We start from the raw sequence: 27976 nt of genomic DNA, 5'->3' as shown, positions 1-27976 counted from the left end.
TTTATTATTATCAGTTGTGCTTACATAATTAAACATGTATGCTCATGATACTTTCCTTCTCTAATATATTAACCCACAATAATTCCTGTAACTTCACAGGATGCTGTAATCCAGAGCAGAAGATGAGGAACCGTCTGTGGTACCCTAGAGTAGGGCTTCTTAAACTTTTCCCACTCACAACGTCTTTCCACCCAAGAAATCTCTACATGAAACCAGAAATATACAAGCAGTCCCCAAATTACAAACAAGATAAACTCCTGTAGGTTTGTTCTTAAGTTGAATTTGTGTGTAAGTTGGAATAGGTACATTTTTAAGTGTAACTCCAGACATACATACACACACACACATGCACAGAGCTACACACACATATATGCAGATCTGTGCCCCTGTTCAGAAGATTTCACCTCACTTTCTGTCACTGTGATAATTGGATTTTGAAAAATTTGGCTTGTTGCGGAAACAAGGATTGGTGATAAAACTTCAGTGGAGACACCTTTTCCTCATGATAACTCTTTCAAGAGTCAATTTTTCTTCCTAGGGACAGATTTCTCTCACTTCCTAATGTCTCACCCCTGTTCTTAACATCAGTTGTTTTTAAGTCAGATGTTTATATCTCCGGGACTGCCTGTATATAAAATAAGTATAAAAATTAAACCTTCACTGATAATAGCGTGCTAAATAGGCTGAATTCTTTTTGTGGTGTACAGCTGAAGTGGTTTCTGCACTCCACTGTAAATGCTGCATGTTGTTACCAACATACTTGTTTAAATAGATAGCATTCAGAAACCTTTTAGTGTTGCCAAATTTTCTGTGACCCCTTACATTTATGTGGGCCCATTTGGGGTTGAGACCCACAGTTTAAAAAGCTGTGCCATAGAGGGCAAAACACACCCTCTATGTTTTCACACACACACACACACACACACACACAATATGCTCTTTGAGTTGCTTAAAATAATTGAAAATATCAAAGTAAATAAATATTTATTTCACAATCTCTAGGCTTTCTTTAAGCATGGAAGTATCCCAAGGTAATATGCATAATAATAGCAAATATAATAGCAAATATAATACAAAATATAATACAAATATAATACAAAAAAATTGATATGTTGGTAAGGCTGTCATAGGTTTCAGAGCAACATTCACTAATGTCTAGTGCAAATCACAGTTTTACTAGTTTTGCATTGAGTCTAAAAAAGACTGAGATCACCGGTCTCATCCAGTCTCCTTTCTCTCTGTCTCAGGGAGTGAATTTGATTTTTTATATATATTGCAGCACAGTCTGAGCATTCACTTCCCCTTTGCAAATCACAGGTTTAATGTTTTGCTGTATCAGAAGGGAGAGACTTGATACTGAAATCAAAAGCAAATTTAAATGCTTCCCCTTGCTTTATAAAACGTACAGATAAGGTTTGTTAATGTAAAGATTTGCACCTAAATAAAAGGAAGCATCTTTCATGAAGGCCTAACCTCAGTTATGTGGATGATTGTTTCAGTGGATAATATTTAAATGTAATGATTTCAGTTAACAGAGCTTTCCCAATACTGATAGCAATACAATTGTGCATTCCTGTCATGAACAATTCATCTTTTTTCTTTCTTTTGCGGTACAATTGCTGCTGAATTTGAGATACCAAATAGAGTTTTTTTGTTCCTTGTCCACTGTATTATTAACAGAAGGATAAAAGATTATCACTAAGCAATCTTTTTGGTCTGTCAGTGGTCATTCTGAGTATGAAAGACTGAGCTGAGCTGGACTGATACTCTAGAATGACATTTGAATACACAGAGGACAATATCTTCATGACAATGGCTAAAAGGAGAAGCAAAAGAAATTCTAAACCATTCAATTTCTCCCATAGAGTGCTATCTTTCCTCCTCTTTTTTAAGGTTATTGTGTAACATGATCCTTGGGTTGGGTTTTTCTGTGGGAAAGGAGTAAGAGATAAAACCCCTGCAAGGGAAAAACTGAGGTTACCAGATAAAGCTTTATTTCTGACACATGGCCTGTGACCTATGCTGATAGTGAAACCAATGAGAAACGTTTCTGAGGTATATTTTACAGCAGTTCAAAATTAAGAAATCAGTGCATCTTTTTGTAGAATTTCAAAGTAAAATTTACATTTAGTTATAAGCCCTCTGAAATACCAAGATTGTCAGTGGTAACTAGAGCTCTAAAAAGATTTACAACTGAAATATTTATGTATCCTATACAGTGACTAAAGCAGTCCATGAAACAAAGAAAACTAAACACCCTAAGGACTCAGTTCAGCTGTCTGTTCGCTCTTTATAACACCCAGCAAGGTTAATGGGGAATTAAACATTCTTTGCTGCAGGAAGAATCTTGCCTATTGGTGAAGAGACATTTAAGCATCCGTTCAATCAGATTTCATAACTTTGTTATACTAGTATATGTCCTCACAATAAATTATATTGATATTAAAGGTCTAATGAAGGGTAGTGGAGAGGACAGATGAAATTCACAATTGAAATGAATTGAAATATTTATCTTAGCATAATAGGAAACATAACTTCTTATGGTCACATGTAAAAGTTGCTGACAAAAAAACCCCTTCATATCTCAAACTCCCAGCCAGTTGGTTTCAGCTGTATGGTTCCATCCAAAGTCACATCAGTAGGAGTTCCCAGCCTTTTCATGCATATTGGACGGTATGTTGCAGACAGAGTGAGAATCCAGTTTACCGGCAGTGTCCATTCTGCTGCTGGAAAATGGTATTGATCATTTAAACAATCTGTTAAAATTTCAAATATATAGTAATTTCAGTTCCGTTAATTCTGTGAATCTATGACTCTAAAGGTGGCTCAATATGTATCCAAACCTGTTCAGTTTTGGGGTAAGACTTGAACAGAATTTGAGATTGCGTGCATCTCAAAACTGAAGTAAAGAAATGTATAAATACATACAGCTAAATCACTGGATGGCCTTTCTTAATAATGTACAATTCTGGCATGAAATACTTTTCTGACACGAAAAAGCAACTGGATTTAAACTTTTATTAAATAATAGTGCCACTATCACAGATAAGTAATATAGAGAAGTTGTTTATGTTTTTTGTTCATACTAAAATTCAATATTTAAAACCATCATCATGTAAGCTGTTGAAATGTTGTTTTTGTTATTTGATCAGTTCAAAAATGCACTTTTCCAAGATACTAGAATGCCTTTAATCAAAGCAGAAAAAAATACATAAACTCACAAAAATGAAGGCATTCCTAATAATTGCATCTGCTAAAATTACATAGCTTTCAAAAATTAATTAGGTTTCATCCACATAATCAACAAACTGTAAAAACAAATAACAACTCTCAAGCTATCTTAAAGCCTAATACATTTTATTATGGCATTCCCATCTTTGCACACTGTCCACTGTATCATATGAATGAAGTATTACCTTAATTGGCAGAACTACAAATATAGTGCTGAAAATATATATATATAACATCTGGGGCAGTTTTTACAGCCCACAAATTGTGTTCTTAGGTTATGTTCACAACCCGCTCTTTGAGTATGCATATTCATTTCTAGCTGCAAACATTCCTTTTTCACAAGCTTTTCATATCTTAATTAATTTTAAGAATCCTATTTAACAAAGCATCCTGTGGGAATTGAGTATATATGTGACAGAGGAAAGCAATGCGGGTTTTTTTGTATTTATAAGGTGAATTCGCCTTGTCTTCATTTTTAAAAGCACAGCTCAGAGGTTTTGCTCTCGACATGATCTCAAGATGGAAAGAAATCAGTAATTACAGGGCCAGGCATTCAGTTCTGTCCTAATTTTCCCACCAGTTTTTCAGTGTTTCAGCTGCCTTCGAGACTTAAAATATTCTCATTAGGTAGCTGTAGAGGCAGCTTGCTTGCCTACTCCCTCATTCTCTTGCTAGCTTTCCCTTTCTTTCTGCTTCTTTCTTTTCTCCCCCTGCCTTGGGAGTGACTGTGAAGATCATTTGCCGGAATGATTGGCAGGTTAGAGGATTCAATGAGATGAGTTTCTCTTAGCGCAGGTCAAAAAGGCTAGTTAGCAGGAGCTGTCGAAAAATGCCAGCAGCATTCGAAATGGGAAATGTCATGACTTCGAGGCAGGGGGTGCCACCTGGAACAGAGAGCCCCCAGCTCATTAGCAAGTTCCAGGATGCACGCTTAACTGGAGGGAGCAGGGAAGGAAAGATAATGCCCAATAGGGAAAATTATTGTGAAGTGGAATTGATTTCATGTATAATTTGTTTATCACTAGAGGGGACAAATGCTGCCCAACTGACATGTGCAGAGGAGTGTGGACTGTGAATGAAGCAATTTAGCATAATCTCTAGGTTGAGCTCTGGATTTAAAGAATGCAAACTTCTTTCTTCCTAACTGTGGAAATGATCAGGTCATGTTGTATTAATTAAACCTGACATACTCTCAAATGGTTTATCTCTGCAATTGTAGCAATTCAGCAGAAGCTTGTATATATGGGTTGCATTCATTATAAAGCAGGGAGGGGTAGGAAATTCTAGATATGATATCCCCCTCTCTGTTCCCAGATTGGCTTCTGCTGGGGGAAAAAAACCTGTCTCCGTCACAGACTGAATTATAAACCAGCTCATGTTTATTTTCAGTGGATAGGCAGACTGCATAAAATCAGAACACCATTTCTGGTTTACAGTATAATATTATTTGACTTCCTTCAGGAAACACTGTTCAAACTATTCAAATTTTCTCAATAAAAATATTAATAGCTTAGGCTTTGGTAAAGTCAATTAACTCTGTCCCCTCCCTGTTTTGTAATGCTAGCATCTAATAAGCTATTCCAGCCTAGACATGAGCGCAGTGTTCTTTAAGAAATTTCTGTAGTTGTGTGTAACTCTGAATATTTTTCAGCTCAACTGCTTTAGTTAAATTCTAAAAGTAACGGTATTGTTAATTTATTCCCTGAAAGGCAGTTAAGGGAGTGTGTGTGCAAGTATTGCTGTTTGGTTTTTAAATATTTATATTTGGTAGTTAAAATAAAGAGAAAGGCAATATGGTGTAGTGGTTTGAGCATTGGACTTTGATTCCCAAAACGAGGATTCAAATACCTGTGTGACCATGGAAACCCGCTGGGAGACCTTGGGCAAGTCATATTATCTCAACCTCAGAGGAAGTTAAAGGTAAAGGCAAAAACCCTGTTAAACTGCTTCCCCTCAAACAAAAATGAAAAAATAATATACATAGAATATGCAAGACAGGTATCAGTATTTGCTATTACACACAAAGTATATACATCTTTGATTTAACTGGATTTTCCATTCTTTACACTCTAAATTTTAAACTAAGTACAAATGAACCAGAACTCTGGATCACCATAGTGGTAGCCAGTTGATTACATATCTTTTGTTTAAAATAAAATAAAATAAGGAGTGTTGTGACTACAGAGTTTCCCTAGTTTACATTCCAGGTATATTACCCTCCTTGCTCCCCCTATCCAGATAGAATGAAGAACAAAGTAAAAACAAATACAGATGGTAGACTAAAGTGGATGAAATCCATTTTGTCCTTCAGCTGCCTAAGATAAAATACATTACTTACACATGAGCATGGTGTTGGGAGTTGTAGCTTCACCTGTTATCTGGCAAAATTGGGCCACCAATAATTTTATTTAGTTGATCCTCCCCAGGAATTATTAATTTGAATTATATTAGTAATAACTTGACTGTCGATGTTGAGCTTTCCCACCTTACAAACACTTTGCTCAGGTCTTAAATGATAGGGTTTAGTAAAAAGCAGTACCAAATGCAGGAACAAAAAGTATATGTACTGTACAAGGCATTGCAGCATATGGGTTTTTTTCTTACAAGGTTGACTGGCTATCCTACAGACATCTTCTCTTCTCATACCAAACTAACCTGATTTTTTTTTCCGATAGAGTTACAAGCTGGGTAGATGCGGGGAACACCATGGATGTAGCCTATCTGGATTTCAGTAAGGGCTTCAACAAGGTCCCCCATGACCTTCTGGCAAACAAGCTAGTCAAATGTGGGCTAGGCAAAACTACGGTTAGGTGGATCTGTAATTGGTTAAGCGAACAAACCCAAAGGGTGCTCACCAATGTGTTTTCTTCGTCCTGGAAAGAATTCACGAGTGGAGTGCCGCAGGGTTCAGTCCTGGTCCCAGTTCTGTTCAACAGCTTTATTAATGACTTAGATGAAGGGTTAGAAGGCATGATCATCAAGTTTGCAGATGACACCAAATTGGGAGGGATAGCCAACATTCCAGAAGACGGGAGCAGAATCCAAAACGATCTTAACAGACTAGAGAGATGGGCCGAAACTAGCAAAATGAAGTTCAACAGGGACAAATACAAGATACTCCACTTAGGCAGAAAAAATGAAATGCAAAGATACAGAATGGGGGACGCAGTATGCGTGAAAAAGATATTGGAGTCCTTGTAGACAACAAGTTAAACATGAGGCTACAATGTGATGCGGCAGCAAAAAAAAGCCAATGGGATTTTGGCCTGCATAAATAGGGGTACAGTGTTCTCTCACTACTTCGCAGTTCACTTTTTGCAGATTCACTGTTTTGTGGTTTTTCAATAAACCCTAAAAGACTATTATAAATCATAAAAAATTATAATTTACAGCCTAACGAAGGGAGAAAAGAGAGGCCAAAGGGAGAGAAAAGGAGCCCAAGCGGCAACGGGAGGAGAAGGAGGCGATTTATCAACACACGATTGGTTGATAAAGACTTAAAATAGTGTATAACTACTAAAATAATGTATAAATAATATTAAAATAAATGTAGCATCCCTACTTCGCGGATTTTCACTTATTGCGGGTGGTCCTGGAACCTAACCCCAGCGATAAGTGAGGGAGCACTGTATAGCGTCTAGATCCAGGGAAGTCATGTTACCCCTCTATTCTGCCTTGGGCAGGCCACACCTGGAATACTGTGTCCAATTCTGGGCACCGCATTTGAAGGGAGATGTTCCTCTGGCATGTGTTTATTGAATTTTTAACCTTAAATAGAGTGAAAGTGGGGGAACAAAATGTGTTGGAAAAGAAAAGAATGAAACATAGCAGAAAGGAGAAAGGAAGAGCCGGGAACGGGAAAGGTGAAAAAGGAAAAAAAAGAAAAGAAAGAAAAGTGGTTCGACTTCCCATCCGTCTCTCAAGGGTTCAGAACTCATCATTTGCAGTTCTTCTGTCTATCCAAGCTACCTATTTCTAACATTTCTTTATAAACCAAACGTATCTATTAAAAATGTATTTCCATTCTTCTTAATAAAGTCTCTAAAACTTGACCAATCAGCTTTTTTCTTTCCTTCGCTCAATTTTTGGCTCAAACACTCCCATACTTTGAGGATCCAGTCGTCTACAGTTGGTACTTTCTTATCCTTCCATACTCTTGCTAATACAAGTCTCGCTGCGGTACTTAAGTAAAAAAAAAGTCTATCTTGATTTTCATTCAATTTGGAATTTGTTAAGCCCAATAGGTACATTTTAGATTCTAATTTAAATTTTATTTTTAACATTTCTTGTATCTTTTAGTGAATCTTATCCCAATTTTTAAAAACTTTTTTGCATTCCCACCACTGACGTATATACATTCCTGTTTCTCTGCTGCATTTCCAGCATTTTTTGAGCCTTTTTTATTGAACTTTCCTAGCTTTACCGGGGTATAATACCATCTGTATTGCATTTTATACCAGTTTTCCCTGATATCTATTGCAGTTGTAAATTTTAGTTTTTTAGTCCATATTTCGTCCCATTCTTTTAATTTGATATTATGTCCAATATCTTTGGTCCACTTTCTTTGAAGGGAGATGCTGACAAGCTGGAAAGCGTCCAGAGGAGGGTGACTAAAATTATTAAGAGTCCAGAGAACAAGCCATATGAGGAACAGCTTAAAGAGCTGGGCATGTTTAGCCTGCAGAAGAGAAGGCTGAGAGGAGACATGATAGCCATGTATAAATATGTAAGGGGAAGTCATAGGGAGGAGGGAACAAGCTTGTTTTCTGCTGCCCTGCAGACTAGGATGCGGAACAATGGCTTCAAACTACAGGAAAGGAGATTCCACCTAAACATTAGGAAGAACTTCCTCACTGTGAAAGCTGTTTGGCACTGGAACTCTTTTCCTCAGAGTGTGGTGGAGGCTCCTTCTTTGGAGGCTTTTAAGCAGAGGCTGGAAGGCCATCTGTCAGGGGTGCTTTGAATGAGATTTTCCTGCTTCTTGCAGGGGGTTGGACTGGATGGCCCGTGAGGTCTCTTCCAACTCTATTATTCTATGATTCTATTCTATTATTCTTAGCCACACTGCTATACTCTGTGTGTTTCCCTAGCTACTGTGAATATAATATATGTGATGCATAGGTCAGGTGTTACTGATTGTCCTTGCAACTAGGCATCATGTATGGCCATGTCAAATGACTGCATGAATGGAGAGTAGCATCCTCAGCAATCAACTGTTACCTGGAATTGGTGGTCTATAACGAAGCTCCTCCTCTTGATTTCCTGACCTGGATTTTATCTTTTGAGAATACAATAGCAGTTTTTTCCAGTATCCCCCACCTGTCTTTCCCAAAGTGCATGCTCTGGTTTGGCCAGTTTTGGTCTTCAACTTCAGAGACTGCAAATCATAATCATGTAATATTTTTATGGAGATTCACTGAACAATGTGACGTGCTTATAAAGAAAGCCTGTAAGAGGCACACATTAATTTCATTCAGCAGCCCGGCATAAGTTGTATGTTCTATATGAGGTCTGTTCCCGATTGACTTTTATTTGGAATTCATTTTATTTTTGTTTAGTGTTCAGAAATAGGGTATTTTCTCTTCTACACCTGTGTATAGTAATTTTACTGATTCTTTTCCTTTTACATAATGCTTCATCCTAGTTTTACATTAAAATATCATATACATACATGGTCTTACCAAAATATATTTTGGATGGATATGAGTATAGATAATTAGATTTTCTAGTATTTATATTAGAACTTTGTTTAAAACTAGACTATTTTAAAAAGCTAGTCAAGTTAGCAATACAGACAGTTACCGCTGGATTTTATTTTATTTTCATTTTATTGAAATGGTCTAGTTTATAGTGTTGGCTCATTTTATATATTAAAACAGTTGCTAAACACATAGAGACACTATTCAGCCATGTAGGCTCAAAGTGTTTAGTTTTCCATCCTTATTTTTTTTTTGTAGTTTTCCAGAATGCCTTATATTTCAGTAGGTAACATATGAACCATTTATGTATGTTCTGAACTTGAGTCAGTTGCAAGGAAATTTTGTTAAAGTTACACATTGTTAATACTTAGCGAGTGACAAGCTCCCCATAGCTTATGTTGAAAGGTCTGCAGTGGTGTGTGGCCACTGCAGTGCAACATTTTCCAGGCCTCTTTCTGCCTCCCAGTACAAATCAGTAAAGTGACCTCACTTCATTAGACTGGGGGAATGTGGGGGTGTCAAATCAAGCTGTTCCTCAATTTGATATAATACCACATCCCTTTTCTGCTTTCCTGTGCAATACACTGGAATGATATCACTCCTGTAGATTTCACATGGCAACACAAACAGATTGTACCTACTGCTGAAAACCAATCTATTTTCAAGCACATCATTTTGTATGTGACATTTTCAGTCATACAGTGTTTTTGTGTTTAAATAGAAACTGGGAGGTTCATAATTTCAAGACTAGACAGTTTGTTGTTTGTTGTTGTTAACTACATTCAGTATAGAAAAATTAATAAAACATTGTAAAATCTAGAGCGAGATTGGGGGGAGCGTGGACTGTAAACTCCATATGACCCCTCAAGTCCCCAGACCTTGATTTAAAAAAACAACACTGGGTTTTCTTTCTTCCAAAGCACTGCAGGAACAGCTCAAAACACGACAATTTATCCCAATCCCTCCTCTAAAATCTCTGAAAACAAACAAAAGGAACAAAATAGTGTTTTTTTAAAGCCCAAATGAAACCACAAATGATGTCATCTCCTTTCCAGCTTCAGTGCAGTGGTATGACCTGGCTTACTAGGCTATGATGGGATGAAAAGGGGGCTTCAAGTTAGTTTAGTTGTCCATCCTGATCTAAAAGTTTTGAAAGACATTTGTTATTTCTGGATAGGCAGGGACCTAGGTAACTATAGCAATAGCCCACAATGGGCTGTCAAATGGTCTGAACTCTCTTTTTGTGATCCAGAGTGAAAAATATAGCTGACCACTTGATACAGTTCTTTATATTGCTGTTTGCAGATGCAATCATGGCAAATTTAGCTTTTTAATATTTTTATTAGTTACTTACATTGTTATGGAACAAATAGCCTCTAGACCAGTGGTTCTCAACCTGTGGGTCCCCAGGGGTTTTGGCCTATAGATCCCAGAAATCCCAGCTAGTTTACCAGCTGTTAAGATTTCTGGGAGCTTCTGGCAAGATCTCCTGCAAAGGGACCACAAAATCCCTAAAAGTTGTTAGGATTATTTGAATCCATTTAGCATATAACTACCCTGTTACAACAACTTTTTCAACATATTATAACGTATTTCTTCTTTGTGGTCTCTGTGAATACACACAAACTTACACAGGTTCCAACGGAAAGCTTTCCAAGCTCTAATTTTTAAGTTTTGGCGGTAACCCTGCCCACTCCTCACCAGGGCATAAAAGGCACCCTGGCTGGCGGCTCCCCAGTTTCTTTTTTTTCTGCCGCCACAGCTACTTCGGAAACTTCGCTCTTCACCAGAGATGTCTAACCTACGCTTCAAACGCTAAGATTCCTGACTCAGATGGGCATTCACTGTGACTCCTCTGCCTTGGAGAAGACCACATTGTCAATGCGTGCAAGCACTGCCAGGCCTTCATTGCACAGGCTAGAAAGAACAGGAAAGCGAGGCTTCACTCCCTGTTTTACCAAAAGGCTGTCACACCACTGACATCTGAGACGCCTTCTCTCACACCATCCCAAACATCAAAATTGTCAAAGAAATTGACCACATTGGCAACGAAGATGACATCTATGCAACCCACAAAAAGTCGCCTCCTTTGATAGTGGTGTCGCCATTGGGCTTGATCACGTTGATACGGTCAACACACTCCATAACTGCCATTCCGCCATCCTCAATGAGGATCGCGTTTAAAAGGTCTCACTGCACCACTGTCCGCAACAGCTTCTATCCCTCCAACACCAGGGAAGTCGCTGGAGGCTGAACTTCAAAAGAAGAAGTCCTCCAGAAGAAGGATGACTCATCAGTCTTCTTTGTTCGCTTCATCCAGGACTGAACTGGCAACCTCCTCTGAACAGTCCTCATATCGATCATTGCCATCGCTCCCTCCAGCACAGGCTCCACATTCACCTCTCGACTCGGTGGCTGAACCCTTCTCTGAAAGTGAGCTCCAAGACTCCCCTCAGAGATCCACAAGCACCATTATACAGAGGCAGCTCCCAACCACTCCAAGGTCACCACCTAGTACAGGATTGACAATCAAGAGCCCAACTGGCTAGTACACCACCCATCCCCTAACTTGGTGGTAGTAAAATTATCTCAGTCGTCCGACAAACAGAACATCTTGCTGGCCAATAGATAAGGCAAACGTTTTAACACTGTGGGCAGGAAGCTGTACTCACCAGAATAGCGAATTATGGAACCTGCATGGGTGCTTATCAACAACTCTTACGGGAAAAATTGGTCCCTTTTCACACAAAATTGTCAAATGAGGACAGGGCAGTCCTCAATACCCTCCAACATAGAAGAACTCCCATTCGACACCCTAGGACTCTTCGATGCGGGCACGGACGACAAAATAAAATCTAACTAGGACTTTAAGCTTCTAGCTACCATGTGCAGAATGCACTCACCAACAAAAACGTCGATAAGGAGCTATAACCTTCCACCATATCCACCAACACAACCACAAAGCTCCTCCAGCCTCGACCCCTCAGCCCCGGCGCAAAAACCAACAGGATCAGTGCCAACGTAACCACCCGAACACAACCAACCAATCTAGGCACCATGTTTGACGACCTGGGATGATGCAAGCTTCTCATCAGGCACAGATGCCTATTTTACTGCACCAGTCCCTCTGCCATTCGTCTATCCCATCCTTCCAGACAAAGGTCCTCCATTCCAGGATCCTGGTCACCTTCGGGTTCTGGACGTTATCCAAAGAACTCTCACCAACAAGCCTAGTTCGCCGCATGATACCATCACCACCCAACCTGGAGGAAATTCAATCTCTCCTATCCATCCCCCTTCTTCTCCAGGTACTTCACGGTACCGAAGAAAGACGGGTGCCTTTGCCCAATCCTTGACCTCAGAGCCCTCAGTGCTTACCTCGAACCCAAGAAGTTTCGCATGGTGATAACGACCTCCATCCTGCCTCTCCTGAAAGAAGACAACTGGTTTGCCAACATAGACTTGCGTGACACATACTTCCACATTTTTGTTCGGCAAATGCAAATCAGCTCATATTGATTCATGGTCCTACCATTCGGCCTCACAACAGCTTAATGTGTGTTTACAAAGTGCATGGCAGTGGTAGTCAAAAACCTGCAGAAGAGCTGCATTGTCCTTCCCTACCTGGAAGACTGGTTACTCACAGCCCAGTCAGAACCAGCCCTGAGAAACAACCTAAACATCACACACCCTCAAGTCACTGGACCTTATCCTCAATGAGGAAAAGTCAAACCTCCCATCAAAGCAGATTAAGTTCATCTGAGTAATCTTTGATCCCACTCTCCAGTGGGCCTTCCTTCCCATATACAGATTCAAAACCATCCATCGAGAGGTTGCTCAAATCCAAAGGCTACACTGGGTCCGAACAAGACCATCCAAACTGTTCTCAGGCATATGGCCTTGACAGTCTTGGTCATGCCATACTCTCACCTCCATATCTATCCCCTCCAAAAGTGGTTTGTGGACAATTTCAATCCACTATTACATCACAATTCAAAATACCTCACCATCCGTCTCCTTGTGGAGGGTCAGAAACCATGCCTGTACCAGAGTGCCATTCCACAAGCCCTCTCCCACGCAGTCCCTGATGACAGGCTCATCTATCTTTGGATGGGGAGCCCACTATGGCCACCTCATCACCCAAGCCCTGTGTTCACTGGCAGAAGCAAAGAGCCACATAAATCTCCTTGAACTTCTGGCCATCTTCAAGGCCCTTCGAGCATTCACCCCAGTACTCCGGACAATACTACAGCAATTTATTATATAAACAAGTAGGGTGGCACCAGGTCCAGAAGACTGCTGACATTGACCCTACAGTGATGGGATTGGTGTATCGATCACAACATACACCCTCTAGCAGCGCATCTCCTGGGGAAAGAAAACAACCTCATAGACTGCCTCAGTTGCTCTAGCTCAACTTGCCATGAGTGGAAGCTTGACCCCAGACACCTTAACCCAGTCTTTGACCGTTTGGGCTGACAAACGATAGATCCCTTTGCATTCCCATCCAGTGCTCAGCTGAACCTCTTTGCAACCAGGAAGAAGCCAGACACCTCGACAGGCTGCCTTGGGGATGCTTTCCTCCTGCAGTAGACAGACTCCCTCTTCTATGCCTTCTCACCTCTCCCTCTGATTCTAAGGGTGGTCGAATTGATCTTCCTTCACAACACCAACTACATCCGAATGGCTCTGGCCTGGCCCAGACAGATGTGGTACCCTGCTCTTATGGTGTTGTGTCACCAGTACCTCATCTTCTCTCAATAGAGGGCAGTAAAATGCTGCACCCAGACATCCCCTCCCTCCATCTGACCACCTAGAAGATCCACTCCTAGCTGACTTCCCCCCCCCCCCCCCCGAAGAACTCTGTGCCTTTAAAGTTAGAGCTTGGAAAGCTTTTCATTGGAACCTACGTAGGCACAGTTAAACCCATTTGTGTGAATTCACAGAGGACCACTCGAAAAAACAGAGTTACAGGAAAGCAACCTGTTCATCATATAACTACCCTGTTACAACAGCTTCCCTCATTCCTTCCCTAGTCATTCCCTGGATTTGTTGTTGTGTGCTTTCAATTTGTTTCTGAATTTAAGGGGGTTCACTACAGCTCACTGCAAATAATATGATAATATATACAGTAGAATCTCACTAATCCAAGCTAAACGGGCCGGCAGAAGCTTGGATAAGCGAATATCTTGGATTATAAGGACTGATCAAGGAAAAGCCTATTAAACATCAAATTAGGTTATGATTTTACAAATTAAGCACCAAAACTTCATGTTATACAACAAATTCGACAGAAAAAGTAGTTCAATACGCAGTAATGTTATGTTGTAATTACTGTATTTACGAATTTAGTACCAAAATATCACGATATATTGGAAACATTGACTACAAAAATGGCTTGGATTATCCAGAGGCTTGGATAAGCGAGGCTTGGATTAGTGAGACTCTACTGTATTACCCAACAATATACAATAGAACTACATTTCTTCCATATAGAATTGACTGGGCTGGACATTCTGTAAGAGCTCTGGCCTTGGTCTTCTCCCCCCCCCCCCCCCCATTCAATTCCAAGAGTTTAAATGTTTGTCTGTGCCCCTAACCTAGCTACTTGACTTGGGTTTTAGAAAGTTGTCCTGTTCCTTGCTGTCTTTTTAATTTAAAAAAAACTCACATGGATTAGCCTGTCTAACAACAAGAGCCATATGATAGATTTCCTCCAATTCTAATACTTTTTCTGAGACAGCAGTCCTTCTTGTTTTACAGAATATGACACACAGAGAGGCACCTAACCAAATTCATTCGAACAACATAATTCAGTAAAGCATAGTTTAAACTTCAGTGTTAATTGGGGAATATGGAAAGTCAGGTGAAATGACTGGAAAAATTTAATGAATTAATGACTTAATGAGATAATGAGTTAATTGCAAGCTCTGGTCTGTCCTTTGAGAAATAGTGGCTTTATCTTGTTCATCTTTTCTTTTCTCAAAATCACTTATAATGGGTCATATTCCATAGTTTCTGCTTTCCTAAACACACGCTGTCTGTCCCTTCCCTCTCTCTACTTTCATTCTGCCTGGTTTTTCTAAAGGTTACCAAGGAGGAGACCAATAATAAGAAATAAATAGAAAGAAGTTTTTGAAAAATGCAAGGGGAAAAAGTTAAAGAAAGCTGGAATGAATGCTTCACTTGTTGGCTATTACCACAATTACCATACTTTAGAAAATATGCAGGGAATAGTTAATTATGACTAAATGAGCTCCTTTTAAAGTCCATGGCAGGCCCCAGGATCCAACTGTCACTACTGTGAAACGTATTGAATTGGAAGGCTGGTATCCCTGTCAGCAAGTAGGATGGTCTGCCTGAATAAAACAGACAGTGAAAAGATATCTGGTTTAGAGTAGCCTCAGACAAGGAAAACACGTACAGCATTTGCATACTTTTCCTGCAAAAGGGTTTAATCCAAAGAAAGGAGGAGATTTCTGTATTGTCAACCAGGGCTTTGTTCAGGATGAAGAGTAGGAGGAAATCTGATGAAGGGGTCTTTCTGAAAGCTTTGCTCTCAGCCATGAGGTTGTCCTAGCAAAGTTATATATTTGCAGATTGTTTACATATTATTGTCTGCTTTAAGGTCTGCTATATTCAAAAGACTCAAAGTATTCTGTTCTTGTTGCACAGAAACAAGGGCTTTGTGTGGTAAAAATGACTGCACTCTAAAGCTGAAACAAGTAGCTTTCTACTCTGTATGCAAAACACCCTTATTCTCATCAAAATCAAAACACAAAATATTTGCAAGTCTGGAAAAAGGGAACAGAAAGTAGATGCTATATACTAAAAGTATGCATAACTTTAGGTATAGAAGTCTATACTTGTTACAATTTTTGCTTTTGCCAAAAAATAAACTGTGAAGAAAAGAACAATTGAGGAAAAAAAATTCAAGAGGTGAACAGTAGGTTGTGTGTTTGATTCCAAAAATGTTTCTCACAAAGACTTTTCTCAGTTATTTATTGCATATATTAAAAAAGGAGATATGAGTACCAAGTACTATTAATGCTAAACTAGACAAATTGTCCTTAATCTTTAGACTGACTAAATGCAGCTCCAACACTTCTCCTCTGTTATCCATAGCAATTTTTATCATTTGCATTTTACAAGTAAAAGAAGTTATATTCAGCAATATAGAAAAGCAAATCTACTGGGGAGTAGTAATCTTGGCAACACAAATAGAAATAGATGTATTGACAGCACATTTGTTGTCACAATCTTCTGTAGACTAGATTGATTTCATTAGGGGACTGAAGTGCTGTCCTTGGTTGAGGTACGTAAAAGAAAGAAATTGTAAACAGTGAGATCAAAAGGATTTGAAATATAAGTTGTACATAAAGATACTTGTACATACAGACTATATTTCCTGCATGCAGGAAACCAGACTTTTAAGTTCTTTTGCATGTGTTTATCTCAAATGACATATGAAATTCCTGAGTAATATAAAATTCGCTTTGTGCACCAAAACTGATGATTTGATAAATTCGTTAAAGTACCTCAACTTTCTTTTTTATTTATAAAGCAAAATTTCCACACCTTAATCTATTAAATAACTGTTACTATATGGACTGAGATTGAATTGAAAATAATATTGTGGATTGTATCTCTCAGTGCTCCATGATTGAGATTTCTTCTTGAAATGCATATTTCTGACTCTTGATTTTTTAAATAATAATAATAATAATAATGATAATAGTTATTACTACTACTACTACTATTGGCTGTAGAAGTTTGCAACAAACTCCTTTTCTTGGTACCAGTATCAGGCAAATTGTTATCGGCCATATGTATAAACTTGTCTTTAAAATTTTATAATTTTGTGGGACTACTTACATGGATGTTACTGCAATAAGAACCATTAGTTTATGTACTTTAATAAATGAGGGTGGCTCTTTGTGTCTTTCATTGTTTCTAAAAAATACTAAGCATATGAAGTATTTCAAAATACGACTAAAAACAAGCTTGTCATCTCCATTAACAAAATATATTGATTCAATGTGGGTTTTTCTTTTAAGAAAATATACAAGCTTACTGAAGTGTTCTGCAGGTTACTAAAAATATAGAAAATCATAATCAGCTTTATGTCATAGGTCTGAAGGTTTGAAAAAATGTTAATAACATCTTCCCATATATTTGTAGATTTGCATCTGGTTTTTGAGTTGGTATATGGCTATGGTTGGTTCTCTAAAATGAGGGATAAAAGTAGGTCCAGGAGACTTTTGTAAAAACATTTGGTTTAATAGCTTCAAAACATATGGGGATGCCTTTGCATATAATATAACAGTATTTAAACAAGTTTAATAAAAGGGGAAGAAAATGCATTCTTGGTAACTATAAGTGGTGCATTTTGGGGAAATAAATCCAGATCACTCCAAATACAGTAAGTAACACTTATTCTGAACACACTATGCAGATTGATACAAAATACGGCTGTATTTAAATCTTAAATGTTTTAAACAGAATATATTTTAGGATTTTATTAATATTTTGGGAAATAGATTTATTGTGGATATGTTAATTTAAAGGCAATAGCTCAAATTAAAGTGAGTTGAGTGAATTATATATTTATCCATTAATTCATAGATCTAACAAGAGATAATTGATTCTCTCACACTATCCTCCCCAAAGAGTGACTGTAAAGAAGTGAGGGACCTGTCAGAGCAATTTTTGGATACTTCAGAGGCTACAAAATAGATTTCACTCAGTGTTTCATTAGATAGTACCTAACTTGTGTTTCAGGCCTCTAAAGTGATATCCAAATGGTGTCAACGTTTTGTACTTAACTGCAGTATTCTGCACTGGCTTACATGTGAAGACACGTAATCCTAAATGTGAATGAGGAGGTCTGATGAAGAGCAACTCCACTGCTAAAATTTTGAAAATTGCACAAGTTTCTAATACTGTGCTGAATTTTAACTGTAATTTTGAATTAGCAATAAATTAATTGCTTGGTGATTTTTAGAAAATGACCAATAGGTGCTATAGCTTTTTAAGAAGAAAGAAGAACCACAAAACAGTATAATGCTAAAGGTATATTTACTTGACACTAACTTATAGGAATGTGGGTGGGGATAAAACTAAGGTTTTGATGCAAAGGATTGAACAATGTAATGTTGTCTCTAAACTAAACTAATTCATGGAGAAACATACAGCTCCGGGGGCAGTACAAATGAAATGAAGAATGGGTAGAATCCAGCTCCTCTGACCCAATCACGCCATACAAGCAGGTGTTTTGTTTTTTAAATGGGAAGAAGGCTTTTAGTCAGTGATTATAAATTATCCCTGGCTAGCTAGAATAAACTTTGCCCTCTTTGCCACTTGCCATTTTTTTCTGTTAGAAGCCTGTCAGAATTTGGGGGGTGGGGATGGGGTACTAAATATACGTCTTTGTTGTTGAGCTTGTCAAGCACACCACTGTGTTCCCTTTCCCACCAGGAAGGTCAGACCGCTGGGGGCCATGCTATTTTCTGAAATGATCCCTACTGTCTGTCCATGCTGTCTGACAGATTGAAACAGTTGTCTGTGTCACTGTGCTTTCAACGCTTTTTAAATGCTTCACTTTCCATGAAAGAAATAAAATATGTAGGCAACAAGAGAATAAAATGGTGAAGGAGCTCCAGTCTTTCCTATGTTTTCCTCTACCTTTGTACTAAATCAACCAATCGAAACCTTAAAAGTTTTTTTCAATGACCATACGAGAAAAGATGTATGGTATATAATAGATTTAAAAGAAAATAGGGTAACAAATGATTAAATATGCAGTGCTTCCATTGTTATAGTGAAATATTTCTTTTGTTCACTTATATTTCCTTTTAATATATTTTGATCCGAGGTATGCATAAAGCCTGAAGTGCTGTGTCGAGCCTAGAATACTCTCTAGATAATTGAACTAATCAAATCTTTACTAACATTAACACAACTGCAGCATTCCTCGGACAGTGGTTAATTATTGCAGGAACATGGCAGGCTTCAGCTAAACAGATGAAAATAAGAGTTCTGTGGAATGGTTATTGAGTTTATTCTTTATTCATCTTTTGATAAGGTTTAATTAAAATTGCCTCTCCCTATTGTGGTGTGAATGAATGCGCTTGTTTTCTTAGTGAATGCCAAATTATTCACTTCAGCCATGGTTCAGCAATCAAAGCTGCCTCAAAGTTTTGGGTTATACTGTAGCTGGGTAGATATAATTGCTGAAACTCTCACTATGAAGGCTTTATTATTTCCTTGTTTCTTTATTTTAAAAAATACTTTGAAGAATTGCAGCATTCTTTTTGAGCTGCAGTTAAATTCCGCAGATGTTGATGACATTTAAAAATTCAAAATACTTATTTAAGCCCCCCTTTTGTATAATAGTAAAAAGCAATACTGTAATGTTGTTATTATTGCAATTAGTAATTTTTAAACTAGCCCACAAATTGAACAAAATTTGAAACATTTGAACATTTAGTCAAAAGCTGAACTTTGACTCATATATGTGGGAGGGAAAAAAGCCCTATCTGTATTTTTAGTGGTGATGCTAGTCTGAAGTTATGACTCATTACATAGATATGCTAGATAGTGATGGTTTTTAAAGGCAAAGGTGATAAAAAAAATACCAATGCCAGGCCCAATTTATAAGGTCAGATGCTCTTTCCAAAAATCTGTTTCATAGAGATCTACCTCAAGGAAAGTAGTTTCCTTATTTATGTAGCTTGGGTTTTCCAGGCATCATATTGCCCGCCATTCCACGGATGGTGGATGGTGGGCAGAATCAGGAAAACATATTAGATGTCTATAAAACAATGTCAGCAACTTAATTTCTGTATATATTCACAAACTGCAAGTGCATGTGTTTGTGGTTATAATGAATAATTCATGTTGTACTACATAACTGAGAGACTTTCCACTAGGTTTCTTTGGCAAATAGAGTATTTAAGGACTGAAAGGAAGGAAAGCAATTATTTGCAGTAACATGGATCTCTAATAACTTTCCTTGTCATGATCCAGTGCTATTTTTAATGGCCGCGAGCAACCAGTTGCAGTGAATTATTCACTTGCACCCATTTTGGTCTTTTACAAGTGATTCTGTAATGTTTTGTAATAAATAAGCTATATAGATGGGACTGCATGATTATGTACACCTCAGGGACAGTTTATCTGGACTTTAATTTTGGACAAACATGTTTTTTTCCAGTTTCCAAGATGGTTGCCATTTCATTACAGCTGTTTGAAATGATTGACAATTTAAGCAAGATTACAGGTGATCTATCCCTTAGATTACTCTACCAAATACCTTTAAACCAGTTACTAAAATTTTCATTTCAAACAGCTGTAAATCAGTGCCTGTCATCAGTAATGGACTGGATGAGGGCAAACAAATTGAAACTTAATCCAGATAAGACAGAAGTACTTCTAGTCAGTCTGAAGGCAGGCCAGGGAATAGGGATTGAGCCTCTGCTAGATAGGGTTACACTCCCCCTTAAGACACTGGTTCACAATTTGGGGGTCCTCCTGGATTCAGTGTTGAACTTGGAGGCCCAGGTATCTGCAGTAGCCAGGAGGGCCTTTGCACAAATAAAACTTGTGTGCCAACTGTGCCCATTCCTTGAGAAGATAGATCTGGCCGCTGTGGTACCTGCCTTAGTTACATCCCATCTGGATTGCTATAATGCACTCTATGTGGTGCTGCCTCTGAAGAGTGCTCATAAACTTCAGCTGGTCCAAAGAGTTGCAGCCAGGTTGCTCACTGGGGCTGGCTACAGGGAGCGGACAACCTCCCTGTTACTGCAGCTGCACTGGCCCCAGTCTGTTTCCGGGCACAATCCAATGTGCTAATTATGACCTTTAAAACCTTAGATGGTTCCAGTCCAGGCTATTTGACAACCACATCCCCTTACACAAACCTGTCCAGGCCCTTCTCTTGGTCCTACCTCCATATCAAGCATGATTAGTGGGAATGAGAGAGCAGGCTCTGACAGCAGGCTAAAACCTTTTTATTCAGACAGGCTTTTAAAGATGACAGTTTTTAAGATCAATTCAGGAGGTGCTGTGGTTCTTAACTTTGAATTTGTTTTAATAGTTTTTAACTGGGATTTTTAAAATACTGTTTATATTTAATCCTGTTTTAATGTTGGAGGACCCGCCTGGGACCTGTAACTCTTCAGTGCCCTAACTTTGATGAATATCACTGTTAGAGGTTTGCATTGAGGTATGAATTGACCAGGACTTTAACCTTCTCCTATTTTTTTGGACTACTAATTCTGAATACAGAGAAGCAATGTAGCTTACACCTATTCAGCCAACTTTCTGTCAAGAAAATATACTTAAAATTCTAAATCTGAGCTTAAGCTGTGCATTACATTAAGTGTGTGTTTGATCTTTTTCTTCTACCAACAGCAGCCACAGGGAGCTACCAATATACCTCTGGACCATGAAGGAATGGGACTTAACCCTTTTATACACTGCACTATTTTCAAGTACTATCTGCAATAGATGATCTTTAGAGAAAAAACAGGATATGGATTTTTTAAATTTCTCAACAGCTTTCTGCTTGCAATCCCCAGCATCCCCCAAAACCTGTTTTTTGTGAAATAAAGATATCAAATAGCCGTAAACTTTTGCTTAGCATAACATAGTTTTAAAATTACTCATGTATTTGTTCATAATCACATTTGGTATGGTCATAATATAATTTGTTTTCTAGGGTTTTAAACCTCCTTTTCATATATGCTCTAAATAATAGTTCGAATATAATGCTGGAAAAGTGTTGAACTCCATCAACAAGCATCATAATATAGCATTACATTTACATCTTGAATGGAGTTCCCTCCTTTTGTATTTATTTTTTTTTGCCTTAGCATACAAATGTGTAATGGTGAAAAAATGATTGACTCGTAGAACAGGGGTCTACAATGTACTGATTTCATGCTCAGTTGTTGGCTAACAAGCTGCCATAGTTTCATTTATGGAAGCCCAGTTGCAAAAGATGAAGGATTGTTAGGCCCAGCTGCCAAGGTTACAGAGCATGCTGCTTAAAAGACTTCAGGGTTCACAGTGTGAGGGGAATTGTCTCTGCCCAGCAGGTAAGGAATAGATTTAGACAGAGTCTGTTGTGCACAAGATGCTGACTGGCCTAAGCAATTCATAAATCCCCATCAGTCTCCTCCCATTCCACTGTGTACATGTTAACTATTGCAAAGCTGATCTGGAACAGCTTGCTTTTCAAAACTGGCATGAAAGATCAAGTGCTGTTTCTAACTATTTTATTGTGATACACTGAGCAGCCTATGTACAGCAGAACCTGGCCTGACTGTGCAGATTTATGTTAGAAATTGAAGAGCTTTTCCTTTCAATATAACTGTGTAATTACTCAAAAATTTGGATTGCCTAGCTCTTCAGAGCAGTAACAGATTAGTCAGCCACCAAGCAGCAATTCCTTTCATGAAGGGGGAATCAATATGACATGTTGTGATGCTCTCAGAGTAAGAGCTTTCAGGTTCTTTCTTACCTACGATCTTGACAACTGAAGCATAGCAGATCTTTCAGCCTGATATTTACTGTCAAGGTTTGCCATCTTGACATTTGCATCCGATCTTTATCTAGCTCTGCATGTTTGATTGTGGGATTTGGGTGAGGTTTTCTCCCAAGTTAAATAGGTTTTGTTTGAAATACTGCCCAGCAAGACTTTGACAGTCACAATGTAATAGTCTCTATTCTAAAAAAAAAGTTGTTTTTGTTTAGAGATGTTAAAAGATATGATGTAATTAATTGACAAATGTTGCAGTAATTCATAGAATACTTGTCAGCTTATATAAAAATGAAGGCTGTTCAGTACTACCAGTTGTGATGACCTGGCACCTTGTAAAGATCCATTTCATCATCCCAGCACATAAGCTATCAGAACCAACTTTAAAATAATTCATTCTCATTCGATGGCACTGTGGCTATACCACTAAACATAAAATAAGGGCTATAAGAGTCCAGTTTGATTGACTAAACATGCATAATAATTATAGTGAAAAACACATTTTTTTTTCAATTTTGAAAGGGAGGTAATTGATGGAGGTCTGTTTGTTTGCTACTGTTGCTGAGCTAGACTGTTTACAGAGTCATATGTTTATTCAATTAATGCTTGATATTACTTGCAGATCTGGTTTCCTTGGTAGTTGGACATCCTGTAGAATTACAGTTGTACACAAGTTTTCTTACATAATTGAAGCGACTTCAGCTTTCTTCACAAGTACATTCACATGACCTGAGCCATCTATAGATACCCAATCATGATTGCTTGGTTCCACGTTAGTAGAGTAGTGAATTTTAAAGGTCCAGGACCCTATGTGTAAAATAGGGCCAGAACCTTGAGTTTCTTATCATTTTGGGATAAACCCATAGTGGATTCACTACGTTAATGACTTATAAGTCAAAGGCTGCCATAACGGATACCACAGCTTTCAATATCAGTTGTAGCTGTGACAGTACACAGTGACTATCATAACTGGAATTGATTTGATTGATTCAGGATTTTTTCAGATTCTGTAAATCTCTAGAAGAAAACTATCTAAATTGGTATCATACCAATTCAATCTCCTAATCTTCCAGTCCAAGAGCCAGTGTGGTACAGTAGTTTGATTGGAATATGACATGAAGACCAGGGTTTGAATCCGTGTTCAGCCATGGAAACCCACTTTCATAACCTTGCATAGGTCACCCTCTCTCAGCCACAAAGAAAGGCAATGGCAAACCCTTTCTGAAGATACCTTACCAAAGAACCCATGAGAGTGTTTACTTAAGATCTCCAAAAGTTAGAAACAATGTGAAGGCACACAGCAGCAACAACAGTCAGTCTGCCATTGCCAAACCAACCTTCACAGGAAAATAGTAGTGGCTTGTGCAGCCTGTAATGAGCTTTCTTGAGCCTTCCTTGAGAAAGCTGGGGGACTTTTCAAATAATCAAAATAATGACCAGATTCAGAAAACTCTTTATTTCTCATATATGATTGACACACAAAAAACCCCTACAATTTTGCAAATGTGAAGGTTTTGTAGGCCATAACTAACAGAGCATAGTCTAAAAGCATGCAATGCACACAGATCAAGGTTTTATACATGTGGTGGTTATCTGTGAGTGCTGTCTTTTGATAAAGATGATGAGATAGGACATGAATGAAATCAATAAAGCAACAAATCTTCACAGTGCTCTGTGAAGTATGAATATATTGTTTTGTGTAGACTTTGAAATCATTCTTACTTATGGGTTATTTTTAAGAAAAAAACCTCGCTAATCTTTTTAAAGTGTATTTCTGCATTGCTATTGTGTTCAACGGTTTGATACCAAGCTGCCTTCTGCTGACAGAAGCTGCCTGCCACTCTCAGAAAGTCCACTTTGCCCTGGAGTATTGTTCAGAAGTGAAAATAAATCCAAGGGAGCCCTTCCACTTGTTTAGGAATTTGTACAATTGAAAGCATGTAAAAGCTTATACAAGCTCTTTATAACATATTCTTGTTATGGCAGTGCTCAGTATCTTGAAAAATTCTTGGAGAACACTAGTATGGAACAACACCAGCAGCTATTTTTTGTTGTGAATTCTTTCATTGAACCCACTCTTTTTAAAAGCATTTACTAAAAAGCTAGAAGTACTGTAAAGTCTCAGCAGAGTTTGTACAACCACTGGGATATGGAACATTTATTCTGAAAGTAGACAGTTCAGTTCCGCCTAGGTTCTCTTGCATTTTAGCTGATTTACTTATCCTTGAATCATAGTTGTATTGCAAAAAAGCACAATGTCTCTCTTGAACAGATATTCCTAGCTACCAAAAGGATCCAAGTCAAAACTATAAATATGTCAAGACTATTTTTCAGTTTCAGAATCTCCTAGTGATCCAAGGTTGGGGGTCTCAAAACAAAACAATAGTGGGGAAACAGATACCTACCTGCCACAGATAGATGTAGAGTGAAGATGTTTTCGTTTAAAAGAGAGGCAGCTGAGAAACAGTTATTTGATCCCTGCTGCTTGAGGAACAGTAGGGAAACAACAGTATTTTTGTGATCACTCATCAGTGATCTCTCTACAGTTTGATTTCAACAACCCAACAAAACCACAGATTGTTATAGCAACAATACACTACAGTGGCATTATGTTGCAAACATTATGTGTGGTAATATCAAACATATGTATTGTTATATTGCTTCCAGACCTATGATGTTAAGTTTTCTCAAGCATTTTTCAGCTGTACTGTCAAAACTTACATAATAAGTGGTGCATTAATTAATTTTGTGGCTGTTTCTCTCAATTTCTATCACCCAACACAACCATTTTTAGTTAGAATTCATTGTAGTCATGGAAATAACTAACAAAAAAAGCTGTAGAGTTTTGTGTGTGCGTGTGTGTGTACACACACACACACACACACACACACACACACACACACATATATACAGGCAGTCCCCAAGTTACAAACAAGATAGGTTCTGTAGGTTTGTTCTTAAGTTGAATTTGTATGTAAGTTGCAACAGGTACATTTTAAAATGTAACTCCAGCCATATACATATCATATTCATGCAAGATTTGGATAGCATTTGGTATTTCTTTTAATTGTTTTTAAATTGTTGTCTTATATGCTATTGGTTTTACTTTTTGCATTGTACTGTGTGTTTATTTTATGCGTTGTTTTAGCCACTTTGTTTCACTTGTAAGCCACCCCAAGTCCCTTCGGGGTGATGGAGGCAGGGTACAAAAATAAAGTTATTATTATTATTCTATTATTATTTTGCTATCTGTGCCCATGTTCAGAAGATTTCACCTCACTTTCTGTCCCAGTGATAATTGGATTTTGAAAAATTGTGCTTGTTGTGGAAGCAAAGATTGGTGATAAAGCTTCAGTGGAGACACCTTTTCCCATGGTATCTCTTTCAGAAGTGAATTTCCCTTTCTAGGAGCTTTCTTTCACTTCCAGTGGTCTCACCCCATTCTTAACTATGAATCATTTGTAAGTTGGATGTTTGTAACGCAGGGATTGCCTGTATATATATGTATATATCTTTAGAGAGAGAGGTTACCATCACGAGAACAGGCAAATTGTGGCCTATGGCTGGATTTTTTATATAAAAACATCCAAACTGCTCCTATACCTTTAGCCCACTTCCCACCGTAGCAATTGGACTCATGTGTGGCACTCATGAAGCCTCCTAATTATGTTGAATTGAAAACGGCAGCAAACTGTAGCCAGCATAGCTAATGGTGAGAAATCCAGACTACCTCATTATTCCCACCACTGCTATAGTTTAAACTGATGAGTTGATGGATAAACATGAATGCCTCTGATTTTGTTCTTTATCAGAGACAAAGTATTTGATTTCCATGCTGTGTGTGCATGTATAATACTTACAAATCTTCTAACTAGAGCTTTGAAAAAACAGTGGCCATGATGGCTGGGGGAATGGGGCAGTTATAACAAAAACAACTTTTTCAAACTCTGCATTTAACTACATGTTACATTCATTCCCGCCTCCAAATTTCTTTGCTTATTTCAAGAAAATTACTTTAGGAAACGGTGCTTTGGACTAACTGTACATTAAGTAATGCGCTGACACACATCATATGTCTACTTGTCCTTTGGTTTATTTTGTACGTCTGTTTAGTTTCTTTGTGCAGTTTGTGTGTCTCTCCTGTAGTGCAACTGATGAGGATAATTTGGTAAAATCAGCATTTAGCTGAGAGGTCAAATGAATTGTTGTGCTCAGACTACATGCAGAATCATAGAATCATAGAGTTGGAAGAGACCTCACAGCCCATCCAGTCCAACCCACTGCCAAGAAGTAGGAAACCCACATTCAAAGCACCCCTTCAGCAGTATTATGAGAAACTGTGGTGTGCTATCCAACTGTCCATTTCACTTTTCTTTGTACATAGACCACAGTTAACCATCTTGGCAGTTTGATATCACTTTGATAGACACAAAGTGACCTTATATACACACACTCCCGCGTACTCTGTGGTTTTCCAGCTCCCACTTGGCAGGAATTCGGAGATGTTGATGGAACCCTCGAATTTAACAGAGCAGCTGCATTGACCTCTCACCCTTCACACTGGTTCTGACAGCTGCCTGCCATGTGCAGAGAAAACCTTGCAGACTCACATTTCTGTCCTGAAGGAAAGATCTTTAGAAAAATATACAAATCCTACCATGGATACTACTTTAAAAATAAACATTTAAAAAGTTGGTGTTTATGCTTTTATGCTACTGAAGACATAACACGTAGGTTTCCAAGATAATACTTATTTGTTTTTTTAAAAATGTACTCTCTAGAAAAGGGCACGTAAAACAAACTCGGTTTTGTCATAAACCTCAAACTACACAGAACAACTCCAACCTGAAGTTGGCACATCTTAATTTAAATTTGTTAGGTTTTGGCTTCTGCCAATATTAAGCTACATAGACAAATGTATTCCAAGATTTCTGAAGTAATTGACCACTGGCCGCTTAAAAACTCAATGCTTATTTGTTTGGGGGGGGGGGGGGATAAAAGGCAACATTTAATAATATGAATTTGCAATGAGTGAAAATAATATGATTTCCAAGTCATTGTTCATCCTACTCTCATGGAGTAGTAGTAGATTGTTCCTAATGTGAGTGTGGAGCTGTATGTGTGTATTTGCTGAGTATCAGTATTAATTTCTGTCTTCCAATTTATGTCATTATTACTGTTACCTGCTTACATTACCTTTGCTGAGTTTTACTTGAAATGTTTTATCAAAATAACCAACACCTCTATGATATACTGTTACTGATAAGACAGATACACTGAAATTAATTGTTTGATCAGTTGTTTCCTTCTCTTTCTTGGATGGCATCTCTGAAATAAATGATTACCTAAAATTGCTTAGTGAATAAAAATAACAATAATAAAAAATATCAATTTGTTTCCTTAAAATATTGACTTCTTCTTAGATGCAAAATAAATCATCATGACTGACTGATTAAAATCACTTTATCAGACTTGCAGATAAATTTTAGTTTCTACTTTT

General features: G+C 38.0%; 1 protein-coding gene across 6 annotated transcripts in view; it reads left to right on the top strand.

Annotated features, from left to right (window-relative positions):
* Positions 1 to 27976, top strand: part of cdk14 (cyclin dependent kinase 14) — a 281590-nt gene that overhangs the window by 239841 nt on the left and 13773 nt on the right. The window contains exon 15 of one of the 6 annotated variants that reach the window (XM_062957396.1): positions 100 to 27466. The exons of the other annotated variants lie outside the window; for them this stretch is intronic. The gene's annotated coding sequence lies outside the window, so the exon portion shown is untranslated. Of the gene's footprint in view, positions 1 to 99; positions 27467 to 27976 lie in introns of those variants that run through there. 6 annotated transcript variants of the gene reach the window in all.

Source organism: Anolis carolinensis, chromosome 6 (genome assembly GCF_035594765.1).
Source record: "Anolis carolinensis isolate JA03-04 chromosome 6, rAnoCar3.1.pri, whole genome shotgun sequence".
Taxonomy (NCBI): domain Eukaryota; kingdom Metazoa; phylum Chordata; class Lepidosauria; order Squamata; family Dactyloidae; genus Anolis; species Anolis carolinensis.
The sequence above is the reverse complement of the archived record's forward strand: the minus strand, read 5'-3'. Positions and strand labels throughout refer to the sequence as shown.